This window comes from Sinocyclocheilus rhinocerous, unplaced genomic scaffold (assembly GCF_001515625.1).
Source record: "Sinocyclocheilus rhinocerous isolate Xijiao unplaced genomic scaffold, SAMN03320098_v1.1 scaffold570, whole genome shotgun sequence".
NCBI lineage: Eukaryota > Metazoa > Chordata > Actinopteri > Cypriniformes > Cyprinidae > Sinocyclocheilus > Sinocyclocheilus rhinocerous.
Window position 1 is genome coordinate 602,963 of NW_015654050.1, and position 9,419 is coordinate 612,381.

The 9,419-nt window shown below is 36.1% G+C and overlaps 1 protein-coding gene across 1 annotated transcript in view; it reads left to right on the plus strand.

The window, feature by feature from the left end:
* Positions 1 to 254: 254 nt before the first annotated feature.
* LOC107716549 (ubiquitin carboxyl-terminal hydrolase 24-like) overlaps positions 255 to 9,419 on the plus strand; it is a 98,085-nt gene continuing 88,920 nt past the window's right edge. The window contains 2 exon segments of the mRNA XM_016523025.1: positions 255 to 626; positions 1,661 to 1,765. The gene's annotated coding sequence lies outside the window, so the exon portion shown is untranslated.

The following is a 9,419-nucleotide window of genomic DNA, read 5'->3' on the forward strand; positions in this document are numbered from 1 at the left end:
GTCCTGCCATGGCAAGTCAAATCATGTTAGTTTGATTTTGTTTGAAGGTCATTTATATTTGCGTTTGTGTCAGTATGTGTTTATGCTTATGTGCAGGAGTATCTCCTTATGTGTTTGTTGTATTTCCAGCATTCCCCCTCATGACTCGCTGAGAAACTGACTTTATTAATTCTTAAAGTTCATGATGCAGATTTGCCCTCTTTCACGGAGTCACCAACAACGCCAGATCCTTCAGCTCCACTCATTCACAATCACCAGAGTTCTGATTCTCCTCACATGTCTGCACTAATCAACCACAGTATAAAGCCACCTTCCCGTCACCACCTCAGTGTCTGGTCTTCTTGTTACTTCTTGCATCAGCTTACCTGATCTGCTTTATGATCGCTTCATCTTCAGTCATCTGCTCAGTATTCTGGATTCCCCACGAACCGGCAAATCAAGGACAGTGTTACCGCTCAGCTAAGACTCCGCTAGAGTTACTTAACTATTATCACTTACCTGTGATCATCGCTTTCTCCTCTAAAGCCTCTCTGTTGTGGATATTTACCTGTGTTGTCTCCTTCTGTGTGCTGACCCTCCTCCTGTTTGCCCTCCTTAATATGTTACTGGAGCCTTTTCCAATATCGGTATGTATTTGGCACAGAAAATCTTAAGTCTTTGATTCTTCTGCCATTACATTACTTACACACATGCTTTAGTGCAGTGTTAATTTCGTTGATGAATCATTTTCGTCATAATTCTCGTCAACGACATTTTTTTCACTGACGACAACGAGACGATAACGAACTAAAACTCTTTTTGAATGACAAAAACTATGACGAATATTTATTGACATTTTCGTCAACGAATAAAAACGAGATGAAAATGTTAGGGAGGGACGATTTTGGAAGCGATTCATTCAGAACGAATCTGCTGCGTGGTTCGGAGGTTAGATGCGTACATATGAACCGACGGGACATTAGCTAACATACACTTGCTGCACGTCTCATAAAACATTAAAAAATGTCAATATGTGGGAGTAAGAGAAGAGCAGACATATGGATAAATCTGACGACGTAACAGAGAACTCAATTTGGTCCGGTTTTCTGACACAGACACTGAAGCATACACACACAGGAAGCGCGTCTCACAGCGCGCGAGTACTCTTTTGCGAACGGAGAATTACACACAAAATTATGTTGAATTGTCCGTTTTGACGAGTATTCACGTAAACACAGTTGATTACTTCTTAAGTGAATGTAAACCAGTAGGGAGAACGTGTATCAGTTCATTGCAGCTGTGCATTCGGTTTTAAAGGGATATGAGAGCCTGTTCTAGTACACCCCCAAAACAAAATCAAGACTTTGTAAAAGCGCATAATAGGACCCCTTTAATATCAAACCTATACGAGTTTGGACATTTTTAGAGAAATGCTTAATAAATGCACTGTAACTAAACCCATTAGATTTTAGCCGACTAAATTTACTCTAGATTTAGACGACTAAAACTAAAAACAATTCAGATGGCTAAAATATGACTAAAACTAAATGGCATTTTAGTCAAAAGACTAGGAATAAAACTAAATCAAAATGTGGTCAAAATTCACACTGCTTTAGTGAACACACTGCACCAGCGTGTGGATTGGCTGTGATGAGTGACATATTATTGTCTTTGATCTCAGGACTCTCATCACTTAATTAAGCCAAGAGCAAGTGAGAAAGAGAGATGGAAGGAGGAGATGTGAAGAGAGAGAGACAGTCTCTATTTACATCTGGCTGAACATCAGGTTAGATCACCTCCATATGTACACCCTACTTTGCTTAAAACCGGTTGATCTTCTGAACATCTTTCAAGGATTGAATTTAAGTATACAAATATATTTAATATTAGAAATAAACAATTTTTTTATGTTTCTAAAGCAGCGTGTATGTACATTTTACGTTTTGCATGCTGTTGATGCATCCTTGTTCAGCATACATATATCCAGATGTACTTGTGGAGATGCGTTGCTGCATGTTGTTGTTGTTGCGAGGTCTGGGACACAGGCTTCTGGCGCCGCATGTACTTCATTAAACTTTGTTGCACCATTTTATCATAGACGTCTCTGCAATCATGCAAAGCACACACGTTATATGGGGCACTGCATGATTAATACTAGGGCAAGTTGTGTGTGTGTGTGTTTATGTGTGCCACTTCGCTCCTTACTGTTTCACGTTACCTAAATCATCAAATAAAACCTGGCCTTGACAGAGGCACACAAATCAACAACATGAACATGTACGATAAAGTCATCCAATCCAGTTCTGGTGAGCGGCCCCTTCTAACACTGAGTTTTCCTGGGAGACCTTCATTCAGCCAGACACAATGAAACTGAGCCATGCGCTGGCACTGAGGCAGAAACCAGATACTCATCAAACCTCCCGAGCACCTCTCACTTTCTCCCCACTCTCAGCTACATGCCTATAGTTACATAGTTTATACTTTTTTTTAAAAACACATTTAAGACAGAATTTATATTGGCCCTTATAAAAAGGGGGGAAATGGTATGAACATTATCAAATTATGTATAATTATTTGAATTAAAAAAATTTTTAAATATCGTCAGATTATGTATTTATCTGTAATATGTGGAGCTTGGGCCAAGACAGATAAGGTTCACACATCAGATTGCCTTCAGTGGACTTTTGAACATAAATATTCATTTAAATAATTTATTTTCAATTTTAATTTAGAACATGTATATTTATTTAAATTATAAATGTTTTTATGAATGTGAGCACATTAGAGACAGAATTCATTCTGAACATTGGTCTGAAAAAATGGTCTGAACATTGTTTTATCTTATATTTATGTATTTATCTGTAGAAATAGTTTCATAAATTGAAAAAAGTTAATTTAAACCATTTATTTAAAAAATGTTAATGTATAAAAAAATAATATATATATTTATTTAAATCATAAGTTGTTCATTGAAATTTATTCATTTACTAAAAAATAAAAAAATAAATACAGTACCAGATTGCATTTTTATTCTTTTATTTTTCCTGCATTTATACTGCCTGTGACGACAGCAACTCTGAGTGTTTTGACACGTCAATGTCATCATGATTAAAAGCAGCAAACTCAGTGTTGGCTGTGGTAAATCTGGACCCAGAAATCAAGATTAAATCTAAATATTTGGATGCTCAATTGTTAGTCTTTCTGAAGTAGCTCATGACGAGAATTCTGGGAAATTTCAGTATGCAGTATCTCACCAACACTGACCTAAAGTTTATTGTAGAGGATCACGTTGTTGTATATTATTACATGTATCATATATGATTACACCCCATGCCCTGCGTTATATCAGCATTACAGTTTGCTTGACTTGCCAAGGTTTGCAGCAACAGGTTCTGTGTAAACCATCTGTTGCCTGGTTAGAGAAATGACTACCAGATGTCTTCACTGCAAAGATAAAGAACCTGCATGACAGTCAAATCAGACAGACGCTCAGGGCATTTCCAAGTATTCTCCTCTCATATGGGCTCATATGCATAAGTAAACAACCTGGGCGGTTTGTTAATGAGGGAACAGAGCGGCTGCATTAATGGGTCATTGAACAGCCATGGCTTCGTCTCTGAGGACCTGATTTACACCTCATGTAAAGAGCTGTGAATGGAGAGAAGGAATGAAATGTGCCCTGAGAGGGCAGCTTGCGTCTTCCCTCTGAGACACGTTTGCCGTGGTGTCCATTGTGTCAGGAGATTTACAGGCAGCTCAAAACCACATAAAACACAATGAGCTCTGAATCTCTGAAGATCAATGGAATAAACAACCGAAGCAGGCCAACCAGCTGCTTAGTGGAGGTATCTGTAGTGATGGCCATTATCAGCAATGCATTGATTACCAAATTTACTTTTGCTAACATCATTTTGGCCGTTTGTATCATTCTACTTAACTGTGTTGGTTAGTTCCAGAGTGGTGGAGATTTTACTTTTTCTGCAGGCATTATTATGATTAATTCAGTAACCAAATAAATAAGTCTTCAATGATTAACTGAAGATACACATATATACACACACACACATTCAATTCAATTAATTCATGAGTGATCAATTGAATCATTCATTGATTCATTTGGAAATTAAACAATTTAATATCTCTTCGTGAGTTGTTGAATGTTCATTCAGCTGATTCGTTCATAACGCTGATTCATTTAGGAACAAAACAAGTCACTGTCTTTTTGAGAGTCATTGAATCATTCAACTGATTTGTTCAAAACACTAATACATTCATCAACATAACAAATTACTTTATGAGTGAGTCAATGAATAATCCATTCACCCATTTTTTCTTTTCAAAAACACTAATTAATTCAGGAATGAGACAAGTGACTTTGATGAGACAAGTGAGTCCTTTTATAAATCATTTACTCAACCCATTCGTTCAAAATTTGATTTATTGAGGAATGTAACAAATGACTGTGTTTATTAGTGATTAACTGAATCATTTACTAAACTGATTTGTTCAAAAGTACTGATTTATTCAGGAATAAAACAAGTGACTGTCATTATGAGTGATTAATTGAATCATTTACGCAACCGATTTGTTTAAAGACACTGATTCATTCATGAATTAAATAAGTGACAGTCATCAAAAGTGAGTGAATCATTATTTTAACCAAATTTTTTTTTTTAAACAACATCAATGATTTACTAAGGAACTAAATAAGTGGCTAAGTGAATAAATGAATCAATTTATTTAAAAACACTGATGTGTCCTCACTGTCAGGTAGCATTTTTGTGTTTTTTTCTCATTGTTTCTTGTTGCAAAAATTAAATATTGCAATATTCAATAAACTAAAATAATTTAACTAAAAAATAATAAGTTAACAATGAAATATCTCCAATCTGCAAACAGTTTGTTCTGCATAGTATCAAGTATTGAGTAAGAGTATGTGCTACACAGTATAAGACCTGACACTAGTTTGGGCATTCCGAAGTATTTAGGCCAACCAAAAGCAATGTAATCATTGCCCTCTGTGTGAATGATTGCGTGTGTTGAATGTGTGTGATCCGTTTGTCTCCTTCAGTCACTATCATCCAGGACCGGGCCTGTCTGCATGTTCTGTTACTCTGCGGTTGAAAAAGCATGCTTATCTATTTATCACTTATATGAGTGACAGGAAACCTTGAGTTATTCATATCATGCACAAGAGACAGATGGACAGGGAGATTGAATGAGATTAAAAAATGTTTTTAAAACAAAACTAATAAGGCAAAAGCATAAGATCCCAGTTAATCACAGCAGCTGTTTTTGATTGCTCTGGCCTGGTGGGAGGGATGCAATATGAAGCCCTTGCTAATGGGGTTTACTGCAGCAGAGCGTGGAGACCGTAGCCCCAACACTGTACGTCAAATGGGACGAGGGTAGTGTTGTTTGCGTGCTTGTGTGTGACAAGGGAAGGCAGGGGTAGTGACCGGGCTGCTGGAGAACTGCAGTTTGCTTCTTATTAGTGTGAAGAGCATTTGGGTTCTGGTCTAAAGTATCCCAATATCCTCTCCTATAATCCACTCTCTCCTGCCGAAGGGATCCAGCTGTGGGTCAGCGCTAGGGGAAAGATATTCTGAGGCCTTCAAAATCAAAAGCGGCATTTACAGCAAGGAGCTACAATGGCATTTCAGTGCTTCATCTTGTATTATGAATAGGCCTATAAGTTTTAAATACAATTGGATGTTTTACGGAGTACTTTACTGAGTAATAACTATATGCACTTAATGCACATTAATTGGTGTTTGCACTATTACCGAAAATTCGGCCCGTAACTCATTTATGCAATGGACAAAAATGATATTATGTCTCTCAGTGATCAAATTACAATTTTCACCTGGCAAATAATAAAAGGGGTGAAAAAAACCCATAGGCTTCCGATCATTCGTAAAACAAAGACTGATTGATTGATAAATGGCTGCTGTTATTCTGTCAAAGCATCCAAGAATCATTAATATGATCCTCAGTTTGGAGGAGTTTGTCTAAATAAAATATCACAAATAACCATGACTCTGAAGCAGATATCAGCACCTGAGGATGTTTGTGAGTGGATTAAGCTACCAAAACAAAACATTCCAGTCGATCCATCAAATTCTCACTCACTGCAATTCAGAGAAAGATATGAAAGAGATCCGTCCAGTAACTCAACTCTTTCACGCTCTGCCTCGCTCACTCACTCACTCGCAAACACAATTCCTCACGGGCTCCCGGGGGAAGGACTTAGATTTATGTATGTTTATTTACTTCAGCACAAGCAGTCTCCTGTGGTCTCGTAGGGTTCAGCATTCCCAGAGGAAAACCAGGAATTTCTTTCACCATAAATTCAAACACCCCACCACACAATTCCAAGGAGCTCTTTATCACTTCTTCTTATCAAAGAAAGTCTATCTTGGATCTTAATTTCTGTACTTTGTTCAAGGCTGTGTGCTCTAGTTTATAGTGTGGCCTATTTTAATTTACTTCTGTCTTTACTTAAAATTGCATTTCTTTTCCCAGGTGTTTTGAGGGGTTTTATTTGTGTTTGTGTCCTGTTCTTAATAGAAGACATTGCTCAACTTGCTTTGGAAGCTCTTGTGAAAAAGTACACTTTAGCATACTTTTTTAAAAAGTAGGCTACTTTTTACGGAAATAATGGGCTATGCTTTAAAAAACAAAAATACTGAGCAAGTGTGCTGTTTTGTATATTTTTGCGACTTTTAAGCCCCCTACATTTAAGTTAGTGGAATTTACTGTAGTAATTACAGTAAAAAGCTGTACATGTGCATTTCTTGCTGCCGTAAAGCAATCTGCCCTTTTTGCGGAATTTTGTACCTGTCAGCAAACTTGATACAGACGTTTTGAAAACAGACAAAAAAACAAAAAAAAACCGGAAGCTATTCACCTTATTTTAAGTAAGAGTACCATCAGAACGATTTTAAGGCTGATATTTCAAGGTAAAAAAAAAACATTAATTTGCTAGAAGTGCAAACTAATTACATGTTATTTACAATTAGGCTAAATGAAAATGTTTAAATTTATAATAAATGCAATTAGTTGACCCACTTAAGTGGGACTTAAGTAAATTTTTACATGTAATTTCATAAATACATCTGTTGTCTTTGAAATCTGGTTAACGTTAGCATTTATGTAAATTAAACTTCTGTTGAAATTGAAAATGTCATGTATTTACATTTCTAAGTACACATTTGTAATGATGAATTTGCAATTTAGTACATTTAAAATATCTACTAACTTAAATGTAATATCAAATAACACAACAATTATAATTATAATCAAGTACTTTACATGCCTTTTAAGTACACTTTTAAAAAGGGAACTTAAGTGTTTTAAACACTTGAAAGTCATGAAAGTATACTTTCTGTAAGTACACTTTTATTTACCGGTAATTTATATTATATTATCCGCAAGTAGTTCTTTTGAAAAATAATCTTTTAAGATGTGCACATACAAAAAAATTAGGCGCACTTCTTTTTCACAAGGGGGTTCAAGGCCATGTTCTATAATATGACTAAAGAATCGTTTAATGAAAGGAACACACACATGTCCTAAATTAAACACAACTGTCGGATGGTGAGTCATACGCCGGCACAGGGAAACAAATGTGTAAGTACACAACAACCAAAATATTTGGTTGCTTGTATTAAGTAGGCAGAAACCATTGAGTGGTCTTTGGCGGTTTGGATGTCTTTCATGTAATAAACTTCCCCCGTTTTCACAACCGTGGTCAGTTTTTGGAACAAATATGAGACAAACATTATTTTGTGCATTATTAAATATAAGACAAACACATTATTTGTACTTCAAAATTTTTGCAAAGAGGTAAACTAATAAAAATGGCTGCCTAATGTGAAGAATGTTTACTCTTCATCTTTCGCCACTTCTTCTATAAAGTGTCCCATAATTGGAATACTGATTCTGAATGATTTGTGAACACCGCATGACTTTACGAGCTCTGTGTTTTTTCTGAACCCAACGGTGAAAAATCTATTGAGGTTGAAGGAGTTCATGCATGTCACATTTGTGGTGCGCTAATGTGTTTTCTGTGGCGGAATCAGGCAATCAGCCATTTACAACACAGAGATCCTCTTCTTTTAGACATATTGCCATTTTCTTTCTCTGAAATACACTTTAGATAGTTTAGACAGAATTTATGTTGGCCTCAGCACATGTTTTGAGTGTAATAATCCTCTTTTCACCCTTTTTTTCAGTGTTATGACATTGAACGTGTCAGTATTAGTGTATATTTCATACAGAGCGTAGAAAGCGCATTAGGATTTGGCACTGAGCTTCATTTATACAACAGTTCATTCTGGTCCTCAAACTTGATTGGTCGAGTTGTGTTCCAAGAGTGCTGATGTAACAGTCCAACAGCAGCCAAAGTCCGACTTTTGTATCACTGCACTTGCCAGTGTTTGTTTTAGACAGCTTAAGCTGTAATAGTGGTGAATATTTAAAAAAAAAAAAAAAATCACCCAATCTGTTCTTTAAATTCATATTTTTGATTGCCACAAATGGATGGATATATGTTATTAATCTTATTGTGAATGGATCATCCATGCATGTTTGTAAAATGTCATAACTTGTCATAACTCCATCCAATCAATAACTGATGGACAGAATCAAGTCCCCACCCTACATTTTTTTTCTTTTTGACGAATCTGTCGCTACTTCTGTTACAATGTAACTTTAAGTTGCTCTTTTTGCAGGTTACATTGTTATGCCTGTAGGTGGCAGCAAGTGACTGACCTTAGGAGTGATTAATTGAATAACTCATTCAGCTGATTCACTTATTTCTTTCAGGAACAAACAAGTGACTGAATTTGGAACAGCATTCTAGCTTACTACTCTGCTACTATTTCTGTATTTCTTATCTGTATCTTTTCCAAATTCAGCCATTGTCTTTATGAGTGAATCATTGAATCTTGAACTTACTCTTCTTTTAACTACTTTAATTCAACTGAATTGTTAAAAAAACTAATCCATTGACGTGACTGGCTATGTCCAAAATCACATACTCAGTAATCACAGTAGGAACTTCTTTTGAATAAGTACTTTGTGACCATTACAATGTTCTATATAGTATGAATGCGTGTAGTATGAATTTAACCTGGACATACTACATTCATCATGTTGTCATTAGGTGCGTTTCCATTACAGATTTGCGCAAAACTTTGGCGATATTTTATAAATGTCGATTAAAAAAGTATTGTGAAATGACGGTGTTTCCATTAACCAATGTTATGCGACTAAAACGTAACCTTTTGCCTCTCGCGATAAGTCATGGCAACGGATTTTGATGGGATTTTGACGGATTTTGGATATATTTATTCAAAGGAGGCTTATGCGTGTATCTTTACAGAAGCAGCAAAGAGAGCCGCTTCAGAAACGTGCGTGGCGCGGCTGGAATAAAC